Source organism: Acomys minous (assembly GCF_964271855.1).
Source record: "Acomys minous genome assembly, chromosome: 9".
Classification (NCBI taxonomy): Eukaryota; Metazoa; Chordata; class Mammalia; order Rodentia; family Muridae; genus Acomys; species Acomys minous.
In genome coordinates, this window is record NC_140490.1 from 8,620,280 (window position 1) to 8,633,196 (window position 12,917).

Consider the following 12,917-nt stretch of genomic DNA (forward strand, 5'->3'; position numbering starts at 1 on the left):
GATGCTGCAGCTAGACTTCAGAGATCCAAGAGTCAGGGAGGTCTGAGAGGATCCCAGGACCTCTTACAGCCATGCCACCAGTAACGGTGGAAGCACATAGAACAGGTTGGTGGCCTGTTATGTGAGCACTCTGCCATGCAATATGGCAGTGTCACAGCTCCCAGTGCTAATTGACACCAGCCTAGGAGCACGATGTGGATGGCCATCACCTTCTACAGCTGCTCATCACAGTACAGATGACTCCTGAGGCCCTTATAGGCAAAGAACACTCAAATGAGGTCCCCAGGATGGTGGACTTGGGTGCAGCGAGGGTCGTATAGCTACAGCATTCTAAAGCTCCTCTACAACCTGTGGATGCCAAGACCGCAGCACCGCCTTGCAGAGCAGGCCCAGGAATCACTCCTACCAAAACCTTAGCTCAGCTGCCCCCCCTCATGAACTCATGTGCACCCCTGGACCCTCTGTCCTGGGCTCAAGTAGCCATGACTCACTTGGCACAGTCCTTCTTATTCCCCGGGGTCCATGCTAAGGACTGTCACTCAGATGGCCTTGTCCCCGCACCTATCTTTCAGCCTTTGCCTCAGGCCTTCCTCTTCACCGTACAGTGTGAGGCCATGTGAGTTCTCTGCCCATCCCATAGCCTGGGTTGTGGTTATTCCATTATAAGCTGTATGCCAGACCCCGCCCCCCCAGGCCTTGCTCACAGCGGGGCATCTGAGAGGCTTCCTAAGGGAAGTTGTGAGCATACTAAAAAACTTCAGGACTAACAGGAGCTGTTGGCTTCACGCAGTGTCCATGTTTTCAATGTCTGCTTTGTACCCACCACAGGGGTCAGCAGTGGAGAAGATACAGTCTTCACCTCAATGCATCTTAAAGCATTGCCCAGGGGTTGATGGGACATGGGTAACTATGGCAACACTGAATTACAGGACATGAAGAACAATGCGTTGGGCTGTGACTAGACACAGAAGTCCCAGGATGCTGAATGTAGGCTATTTGAGGAAAGGGACAAAGAAGGAAGCAGAAAGATGGAGAAGGGATTTCAGATACAACCTGTGCAAACACCATAGGGCAGTGAGAAAGCTGGTACTTGGAAAAATCAGGAAATGATAATAGGACATTCTCCCCATTTTATGGAGGGGGAGACTGAAGCTCAGAGAGATGGAGCTGAGTACTCAAGGTCACACAGCCAAGAATCAGGTGCATGGCTTAAAATCTAGACCTATGGTGTCCTAAGGAAATCACTTGCTTTCCCCCTCATAGCTCTGGAGCACACCTTCCTTACAGGATGGAAGTGTGGGGTCCTAACACTCAAACTTCAAGCCTAGCCTTTGGCTTCCAGTCACCTGTCCAACATAAGGAGATATCTTGCCCCCCCCCCATCCCTCCACCCCCTCCCCCACCCCCCTCCCCCCACTCCCGGCAGCTGCTCCACCTGTATCCTGAGCATGCTCACTGCACTGCCTAAGATTTCAATGCTAAGTACTCAGAAGTTCTTCATCTCAACAGCTCCCAGCTGTGACCTAGGGGGGACTGGGAGCAGGGAGCGTGGAGGCTGCTAGAATGTGGAATTGGGAAGTGGCCATCTCCTTCAAAAAACAAAAGTGTGTTTTCGCTCCAGGCATCTCAAGGGCCTCTCGTCTTCTCAGTCACACGCCAGAGTGCTTTGCCGCTTGTCAAGTGACTCGTTTCATCGACAATTCAATTGGCCCAAATTACATTATGTATGTAAATTTCCATCTGACAGTCAGTGTAGCTTGGACAGCACTGTCTGTGCTGATTGGGGTCTCCAGAGCTCCTGGCCACATTCTGCCCGCTGAGGGTGCATCCCTCTGTGGACCAGGAGGTAAGACCAAGACCTGGGTGTTATATACAGGAGTTCTAATGTCCCTAGGCAGAAGAGGGTACTAAACCTAGGTCAAACTGGAGTTGGACCCATGAGCATGCTGGCAGAGCACCTGCTGTGGGGCTGCCAACACAGACCTCCTAATACAAACAGAACCTGCAAAGTTTTGTAAGGAGACTGTCCCCTAGGGAGGTAAGGGAGCCGTGCAGATTTGGGAGCTACACTGCTCAGGTTTGCAGCCCAGCTCTGACACTTGGCTGCTGTGTGACCTTGGACAGGTTTCCTGGCTTCTCCCAACCCCTCTTGTCTTTCTTGTAAAATTTGACCCACCACATAAGAAAATCCCGAGATCTTTTTATTTAGAACAAGGGCCCAGGATCCCAAGGGCACTCTCCATCATCGATAGCATCATTTCTACTCCTGTGTCTTTCCTGATCTTCAAATCCTTGTACTTGGGCCTGTGATCACTTGTCCCCCGATCCCTACCCTGGCAGGTGATATAACAGGATCGCAAGGAGACAAGCCACCTGAGGTACACAAGAGTCGGAGACACTTGCTCATGCTCACATCAAACTTGGTGGCAGAGCTAAGAAGCCCAAGGCAGTACTTTGTCCCTGTAAACATGAAGCTCTGCATAGGACTCAGTAGACAACCAAACAATAGTAAGCCTGTGACCTGCGGACCTAAGCAGTTTCTTTGGCTGGAAGCATGCTGTTAGCATTGCCTCCTCAAGCCTTGCTGGTCTCTCTATTCCCATAGCCGCAGTCCTGCTTCTTGTCCTGAGTTCTATTGTCTTCTCGCTCCTGGAAGTAGCAGAGCTGTGACCTCTTCTGTGACCCCAGGGAACTGCTTTTTGTCCCTTTCTCCCACAGGTGCCTTGAACTCTGGATACCTCCTGCTAGCTGTTTCCCCTCTAACACTCCGCACCTCAGAAACGCTGTGAGTCCCACAGTCCTCCACCCATGCACATTGCGCGCGCGCACACACACACACACACACACACACACACACACACACACACAAACACACGTTCTGGAACCTCCCTTGCCTGGAAAATAAGTGGCTATCAAATGCAGAATCCCTCATCTAAAGCACTGCTCAAGGCGATGACCTTTCAGTGAGAGCCAGGACTTGCCCCTTCTTTCCCTATGGGGGATGGGGGTTTGAACCACCCGAGAGCTGGGGATCAGAGCAGAGCCCTCGAGTCATCCCTCCCATGCCCCTGTTGCCCCCATGACACCCTAAGCACCTCTGGGCCCTCTCTTATAACACTGTGTGGTAGATTCTTCCGAAGACAAAGCTATGCTCACTTCACTGTCTTTATTATGACGTTGGGTCTTATTATCTTTGATCTCTTACATGCTAGACAGACACTCTGAACTACATCCGCAGTCTAGATAGATATAGTCATTTTAATGCCTCCAATATCAGAACAGGCTCTGATCCCAGGAGGAAGGAAGGAAGGAAGGAAGGAAGGAAGGAAGGAAGGAAGGAAGAGAGGGAGGCAGGAAGGCAGGAAGGCGGAAAGGCCATCATTAGCTTCTTCCTCATAAGTATCTACACATGGTTAGAATGTTTTTATAAAGTTAGTCACACACACACACACACACACACACACACACACACACACACACACACTCATTCTACTAGGACACATTGCCCGCTCTGTTTAGGATCTGGCTCTGAGGCCAGTGGATAAATGGGATATGGCTTTAGACTGGACAGCAGGGCAGCCTGGCCCATAAGCCCTGGGAGGTACAGCTGGTCCCTGCCACATGTATGCTGGCCCTGGCTGTGTCGGCATGGTAGGAATTCTCCTGGTAAGGCATGGGGGCCCGTCCTTTCATGGTCTTTTTGATGTGAGGACAATTTGACCTTGAACAAGGAGAAAATAATAGATCAACGGGAAGTTCTGGGAAACTGGAAGCCCGAGGGTGGCCTGAAATGCTAGGACAGGAACAGGAACAGGCGTAGGGCAGAGGGGACCCAAAGTGACCTTCACATCTGCCTTGGAACCACACTACAGTGCTGCGAGGAAGAAGGGACCAGAAGGGGTCTGCGAGCCTGGACTGGACAGGATGGCAAAAGACACTAGGGGCCTGCCACTTACACCCAGCCTCCTGTACCTACGCCCTGACACCACCCCCTCCCTCCAGACGTGTAGCAACTAAAGGTCTTGATCTCCTAGCAGGAGGCACAGGGACAGGAAGTGGCATTTCGTGGCACTCTGATCAGGGGCATGAAAACCACCGCTTCCCCAAATTGGTTTTCCGACAGTAAATTATAATTGCTCTCCATGTTCTAGAATGGAGGGACTGAGATTAATTACGGCTCTGTATCCTATGGCGCTCTGAACTTTAAGCACAGCGTGGTGTGTAGCTTGTTAATAAGCAGGAGGATCTGGGGGACTTTTCACACGAGCAAATAGGAAAGGGGAAACTATTTGAGTTGGAGGACACACCTGCCAAGGTTGGGAAGGACTCGTCCCACCTCTGCATTCATCGTTCCCGGGACCTGAACACACACCATGGCTCCCTAGTGTGGAGACTGTGACAGATCTCCTCTGCTAGCCAAGAGTGGAACCTCTAGACCTGCTAGTGACCCCCTATTGCGACAGCCGAACAGCAGCCGGATCAGGTGACTCTCAGGTAGGGGCCACAATCAGGATGTCAGAGCGCACCACTGCCACGCAATCAACCAGCCCTTGTAGTAAAAATATGATCCTCTTAGCTACAGGATCAGAATCCCAGGTGTTTGAGGAAATTATCTCATTTTTGTTATTGGAACTGAAAACATTTTACATACCCTATAAATAAAATATATCCAACATAGGACATTTTTGAAACCTCTATGTCAGAAATAGAGCTGTTTCCTCCCTTTGGTGAAAGACGTGCTTGGGCCTCTGAGGGGACCTTCTTGAGAAGACTTCTCTGAGGAGAGTTTTGCCACCCCTCTGCCTCACAGCCTCTTCACTCCCATGATGCTTCTCCACATTCCTCTCATCGTTTCCTCTGTCCCCTTCATAAATTTTGAGTCCCTTGATGGGCACAGATTATATGCCCTATACACAAAGTGACTAAGAAAAAACTCACAACAAGGCAGGAGTTTTTCAATAGTGCTTGTTGAAGAAAATATTATGTACATTTCAATCCTCATCCCAACTTTTGTTCCTCCTCTTCCTCCTCTTCCTTCTACAGTCAAAATGTTGGTTTGGGTTGAGAGAGCAAGATGTTTGGGTTGGATGTTGGCCTTGTGCGCAGGAGCATGCTTGTAATCCTGGCTGAGGAGGCTGAGGTAGGAGCATGGCAGTTCAAGGCTGATCTGGGCTACGTAATGAGTCCAAGACCAACCCGAAATAAAGAAACCCTATCTCAAACAACAACAAAGGGCTAAAAGCAGAAGAGACCTAGAATCCAAGGCAGACTGGAACAGAGGAAAACAGAGACCAAAAGGAAAAGCAGAAGGCTAACTCCTGAGGCACCGCTGAACTGAGCTCAGCTTTCTACCTCACTCTCCTTCCAGGATCCACCCTTACTGGTCTCTCCCTCCCTCCCTGGGTCTCAGAGCTTGCTCTCATTCTGAGACTCTAGCCCTCAGCGCCCTCCATCCTGGGAAAACGACTGTGGCAATCTCATTTCCCCAAGAGTCCTGGGAGCCCCACAACCTGCTATGTACTTCCCCAAGATGCTCTGAGGCTATTCATTTAATAGGAAACAGAAAACACTATTCCAAGTGAGAAATTAATTTACTGTACGGAAACATATTCTAGCCACAGGCCATGCGATGGCTGTTTCTGCTCCTTAGCCGTAGCAGCAGAGCACACTGACCCTCATGCCAGAACCTGATCCAGGTTATGCTCATAGCATCCCCTCCAAGAACAGAGACTATCCAGGCAGTGAGGTTTGGGCCACTGTGTAAATACAAAGGCCAACACATTCGGGTTGAGTACTGGCTGGCCTCCGTTTCTCCTTCCTTCTCACAGCTAGAAGCAGAGAAGGAAGTAAGAGGAAACTGAGGCAGAAGAGAGCAGAAGTTGCCAAGAGGCTTTGGGGGATGACAGGTGTGGGCTTCAGTTCAAGTTTCAACCCATAATCTAGAAAGAACACAAACCACGTATTTCTGGATGCAGAGCCGGGGAGGGGGCATGGGAAGGGGAGGAAGGAAGGAAGGAAGGAAGGAAAGAAGGAAGGAAGGAAGGAAGGAGATTATATACATTGTTCATCTTTTAAAAACCAATTTTAGGCCAAGAACTTAGACAAATGTACAGAGAATTTTCATATATACAGGGAATCTACTGTGGTACCTTTAAAATAGCACAGCAATATGACCAAAGTCGGGAAACTGACAATGGGAGGATACAATACAATGGATCTCACTCAGCTTTTACCAGAGTTTATTTGCATGCATTTGGGGGTCAGTTAGAGACTAGCTCTATTAAGATTTGTTCCTTGTATAGACTGGTATAGCTACCACCAATCAGGATTTGGAACTGTCCCCTGACCAGGCCACCCCTCTGTAGCTGTACCTTCCTTTCAACCCTATGTCCTGGCCACATCTAGTATGTTCTCTAATGCCACAACCTTTAAAGGCTGTTATATGTGCCAGCAGTCCTAGCGCTCTACCTAAGGGAGGATAGCAAGGTCTAGGTCAGCCTGGCCTACGTACCCAGACCTTGTCTCAAACAAAAAGAGAAAGGAGGAAGAAGGAAGAAGTGAGGCAGAGAACAAGGGAGGAATGAATAAAGAGGGAAAGAAGACAGGAAGGAAGGAAGGAAGGAAGGAAGGAAGGGAGGGAGGGAGGGAGGAAGAAAGGGAGGGAGGGAGGAAGAAAGGGAGGGAGGGAGGAAGGAAGGAAGGGAGGAAGGGAGGAAGGAAGGGAGGGAGGGAGGGAGGAAGAAAGGGAAGGAGGGAGGGAGGAAGGGAGGAAGGAAGGAAGGAAACTCAATGGACAGAACCATGGAGTGCGCAGCATTTGAGACTGCCTTTTCCTTCTCTAGCATGGTTCTCTGCTCAATCTGTTGCTTGTATCAGTAGTTCATTCTTTTTTTTTTTTTTAATTGACTGTCCCAACTCATCTGCTGGTGTCTCATCTGAGCTATTAAAAATAAAAGTGCGAGCTTGGTGATAGTGATGCACACGCCTTTAATCGCAGAACTCAAGAGGCAGAGGGAGGCAGATCTCTGTATTCAAGGCTAGCTTGGTCTACAGAGCGAGTTGCACACACAGGGCTACACACAGAAACCCGGTCTCAGAAAATGTGTGTGTGTGTGTGTGTGTGTGTGTATTGAAATTAAAATTTTTAAAAAGTGCGATGAGAGTTTTATATAGGGAATTTTTAGAGTCAGCTAACTGAGATGGAAAAACTCACTTTAAATGTGGATGTCACTGTTTCAGGGCCTGGGGTCTTCACCTGAATAAAAGGAAGCCTCAGGACTCTTCTTGGTTGGCCTGACTTAGTGCACCTAGAACAAAACTGGATGTCTCATGCGCCTGCCAGTGTCCTGGCCATGATAAACTGTACTCAAGCTATGAAACAAAACAACCCCTTCTGTCCTTACACTGCCTTTGTTGGTGTCTCATTCCAACAATGGGAAAAGTAGCTAATATACACCACCTCACATTCTGTTCACCCCAGAGTAGCCTGGCTGGTCCTGATGTTGACCAGGAGCAAAAGCATCTCATGGACAACTCAGAAAACCCAGAGCCAGACATCTTCTTCCTGGGGTTGCATCATATATTCTTGGATGGATTCCTGTTACAAGTTCCTTTACTGTCACTACATATATAACACTACTATATAACAGAAACAACTTAATGGAGGAAAGATTTCTTTTGGTTTGCTCCACCGTTTGGGGCACTTCAGCCCATTGTGATGAGGAAGACGTATGGATGGGATCATGCTGCAGAGGGGTCTGCCCACATCCTGGTTAGCCAGCAAGTAGGAAAAAAACCACCAAAAATAAAATAAAATAAAAACAGTAAGAAGCTGGGGAAGGCATAATCTGAAAGACCCACTCACCTACTTCTCGCATGCAGACCCCACCTCCCAAAGGGTCCCCACCTCCCAGAATAGCGCCAACAGGTGGGAATCCCAGAGTCAAAGCATGAGCCTGGGTGGGATGTTTCAGAGTCGCACCACAGCCGATGCATCCCAGTATTGATTTAACTGATCTCCCTTGGGTCAGCACTTGTGTATTTCCAATTGTGGCTGTTTCCTGTGTTTGCAGTCCAGCTCTAAGCACACGTATTGAACCGCCTTTGCAAATGCCTGTGCATCTTTCTTCCCTTTAGTCCACCAGCAATGTGTTTTGTCTGCAGGTGAAGAAAATGCAAGTTGAAGCAGCTTCCGGATCATAGCACAATCAGACAGCATGCCCATAGGCAGAGTGGAACCAGGAGGTCCAGGAATGGGTCCCTAGGAGGTACCAGAACACTTCCTCCCTGGTCTATACCCTCTCCCTCTCCTTCTCCCTCTTCTTCTCCTACTCCCTCCCTTCCCCCTTTCCTTCTCCCCCCTCTCCCTCTGCCTCCCCCATCTCTCTCTCTCTCTCTCTCTCTCTCTCTCTCTCTCTCTCTCTCTCTCTCTCTGTGTGTGTGTGTGTGTGTGTGTGTGTGTGTGTGTGTCCATCCTTCTCCCACAGTGAAGGCAGCTTTCTCCAGAGAGCAAGCATGGCCACGGGCTATGATTGAGTACTAAAACCTGCAGCTGTAAGATCAGTAAAAGCAAAAAAAAAGAAAAACAAAAGCATCCTCTTTTTGCCAGTTCTACATTGGAGGTGTCAGAGGAGGGCACCGTCTTAGTATGAGTGGTGAGTGGTGTTCACTTAGTACTGATCATCTCAGGCCTATGGGGCCATTTCTTGTCTGTGTGTATTTGTGCACATGTTCCCTATGCACAGGTGTGCACATAAGTGTGTATATACAAGTGGAGAGCAGAGATCATTCACCTCCGGCGTGGCTGTCATTCCTCACGACCTTGTGCAGCTTGTTTTTTGAGACACAGTCTCTCATTGACCAGGAAGTGGCTGACTCTGCTAGGCTGGCTAGCAAGCCTTAGAGATCCTCCTGTCTCCAGCTCCCCAGAACCAGGATTTACAAGCATTTACCTGCCGCCACCACCAGTCTTTTAAATGGGTTCTAGAGCAAGCACTTTGTTGAGTGATCTCCTCAGCCCCTGTAAGGCAGTTTCTGACAACTATGTGCCCAACAAAACGATCAGAAAATGAACACACACAAAATTCTCTCTCCAACTGTGTTGGCCTCATCGCCCACATCTCCCAACACAAATAACCACAAGCAGCACCCAAGAGATGCTGCAGGCGTGCAGCTGGTCCTAACCAAGATATGTGTCAATCAATCAAGCAGTCTAGTAAATTGCCTCTTATTGCTTTGCATGCTGGGGGAACGGGCCATTCCAAATAGCCCTGTTAAATTCCTCTGTGGGGCAGGCTTTCTTTACCTAAATGATCCCAGCAGGTTTTGCTTAAAGTGGGGCATGCCTGTAGTCTCATTTCCTGGGGGAAACCTTTGATTTTCCTGACAACCCACTGAGATGGGCGAGGATGCTCCGAGGGCAAGCGGTTAATGGCTGTGAAAGCGTCTCCTGACCTCTAAGTGGTACAGAAGCACGGGGCCTCCCTGCGACTATTATGATTATCCTTATTTCATCTCCTCTCTGACGAGCTTTACACTGCAATTTTGGAAGTGGAATTGGAGGCACGTCCCCAACAGTTCGACCTCCTGGAACTCCTCGAAGGCTCAGTCTGGGATCTCAGAGGCTCGTTTTTTCCCAGGGGCATATTGCCTCTATTAAATGCAATATAAAGCGGGTTCTGCAGCCAGAGGCTTTGGCAATGGGGATAAAGGCAGGTGCTAAGGCAGTGGTTTCCAAAAGAACATTTAAGCATCTCTAAATGATCCTATGCCAGAGCAGTCTTTTTCAGCCTATCCCAGGCTTATAAAGTAGCAGTCTTTCTGGTATGCCCAACTCTATGCAGAGTGTGCGCTGTTCGGGGAGTGGACTGAATTAGCTGCTCATTCTACTGTAGTCCGAGCATTGGAGGGAAAGGCCACCTGGGTTATTGTACGTATTATTCTCCAGTATGCACTATCGAGAAGATACTATGGCAGAGCCCCCCAGGTCTGACCTTATGGATATATGACACTGAGGGACACAGCAAGCCTGCCCTTGGGGCATTTATTTTCCATGGCCCTTGGAAGCTCACAAGACTCCGCTAGATTTCCCCCTACCCGCAACACACCTCTGCCTTCTACCTCTTTTCTTCACAGCCCCCAGTTCCTTTCATGCCCTGCAGAATTCATCTCTCTCAGACCACTCTCCCTATTGGTTCCTCTCCAGAACATCTGGCCCTCCCCTTCTCTGGCTCACTGTGCGGTGTGTGTGTGGCGGGGGGGGGGGGGGGGGGGTGCACAGTTCTTCAGGCCTTGGTCATACATGAGTCTCCTAGAGACACAATCATTTCCCTTGCTCGCCACAGACAGCTCACCATTCTTCCCAAGGTCTTGGGTATTGGCACGCCTGAAACTCACAGCACCTTTTTCTGTGGTCTGTCTCATTAGACAGCCGCCCAGTTGCTTTCTGCCTTTACACTCAGGCTTGCTCAGCCAATTAATTTGACCTCATTGTGACTTTTGGCAGACACCCCAAGAAAGCAGCTAGGGTCAAAGCCATATTATTAAGTAGGAGTCTCCTAGAAGCTTACCACGTCACTCTTCCTCTCTTCCACTGCCAGCCAGGCTCCAGGAGCCAAAGGAAGATGGCTGGAACCTGGCACCAGTGGCTCCTCCAGCCCGTCAGCTGAGAAGGAGCCCGAGAGATGCTAGTATATCAAAGCAGACATTAAATGGGGCCAATGTGTGCTAAAATGTTAGATGCTGGGCAATAGCCATCCAAATGAAGCTACTGGGGAAAGGATGTCCACGTGCGAGTAGTTAACACGGCCTCTCTGAAGCCATAGGCTCTGTTCAAAACCAGCAGGCCACTGGAGCCCTGAGGAAGTACAAACAAGCCAGAGGTGTTGGCGCCTGCCCGCTTGATCATCTTCATGCTGACATGAGCTGAGAACCTTGGGCCTTACTGTTCTTTCCTGTCACTACACCAACATAACTGGACAAAAACAAGTTCAGGGAGGCCAGGTTTACTATAACACCCAGTTCAAGACACAGTCCCTTGTGGTGGGGAAATCAAGGCAGGGGGAGCCTGAGGAAGCTACTCACGTCTTACCCATTATCGCAATGCATGCACCCTGCTGCTTAGTTGGCCTTCTTCATGTATACAGTCCAGGATCCCAGCCAGGGAATGGTGCCAATCACAGTGGGACACCCCTCCCACCCCAATTAAGGTAATTAAGATAATGCCTCACAGGCTGCCCAGAGTCCTTTCTCCCAGGTAATTCTAGATTCTGTCAAACTGACAAATAATGCTAACCATCACACTTGGGGAGCAGGGGGTGCCAATAGAGGCATGGACCGCTCCCACTTCCTCCGCACAGTAGCCTATCAGACAAGCATTACTGTTCACCAACACAGCTAGTAGCACCTGGCTGGGGTGGGGCACATGATCTCATTCATTTTACCTTAGACGGGATTCCAGGAAAGAATTGGAGAAAGGATGTAGAGAGGACAAAGACCTCCAGTAGGAAGCAGTCATTAGGCGTGGCTAAGCCCAAACAGAACCTTCCCCTGTAAGGGGCCATGGTTTCTCCCACTGTCTGGTGTGATCTCACCTAGATCCTAAGTTGCATGGCCACACACTCACAGCAGCTAGCTGCTCTGTGACACTATTCTTAGGGAGATGCGAACAAGCATCTACTCAGCCCTGACAGGACAGACAACAGACCAAAGCAAGGATAACCACCAAAGTCCAAAGCGATGAACTAATGAGTTAATTTGCAGAAGGATGAGGGTTCACTCACAGCAGAACCATGTTCAAAGACAGCTGCATCACCAAAAGCCCACGCTGGCACGGGTGCTGGCTCTTGAGCGCTAGAGCCCTGAGTCCACTGCACAGTTCCCAGGCAACTGGACAGGTTGCAGAGCGTCTCTTCTAGGCAGCTTGGCTGGTCTCGGTCTCCTCAGCGGTCCTTGTTGCTTATATGACCTTGACAAGGGAGGAGCCTAGCGGCACCTGATCTGTTCCAGGAACTTCCTGAAGCTTTTAAGTTATTTCCTGAACCTTAAATCTCGAGAACTTGAGTCTTACCCAACTGCCTCAGAGGAAATCACTCCCATAACACCTGGCAGAAACATCCTGCTGAAGAATTTGGCCCAAGAAAACCCAGCCTTGGCCAGCCCCACTACACACAGCTTTTTACAGGACTGATGCTTAAAAGTTTCACTCGCCCATTCCTAGAACTAAGTGTGTGAATGTCACTTACTCCTCCAATCCAATCTTGTGGAGGGATGGACGTGTGCCCATTGCTGGTTTAGAAGCAGTGAGCAAAATTGACCCCAAAGCTCCCTGCCTTCCTGGTGTTAAGGTTCTAGCTCCAAGAATACTTCTTTGAAAAAAAAAATCAAACGGCCCCAAAGGAAGGATTTTTTGCCCTTAAAGCTGCTCACCAGCGCCTACGTTCCTAACTGCAGAACTGACACCATGAAACACCTGACCCTTACTAAGTAGTTCAGAGAGAAAGATAAACAGGTTTTGGATCGAGTGAGAACATCATTAGGGCGAATTGCTATTTCACAGGCAAGCATTCTCAGCTGCCTCTGTGTTAGATAGAAAAGAGGGAAAAGAAACTATGCAAATATCACTCAGGGAAAATGAGGAGCAAAGCGGCATGCGGGGCTGGAGAGATGGCTCTGTGGTTAAGAGGACAGGAGGCTGGCTCTTCCAGAGAAGCTGGGTTCAGCTCCCAGCACCCCCATGGCAGCTCGCAACTCTCTGTAACTCCCAGTCCGTGGAATCTGCCACTCTCACACATATATACACAGAATAAAAATTAAATAAATTATAAGAACTCAGCACGCAAGAACAGGACCCATAGAGGAGCATTTCCTCCACTACAGTGAAAAAAAAAAGAGATCCTGAAGAACAGATGAGAAAGCAA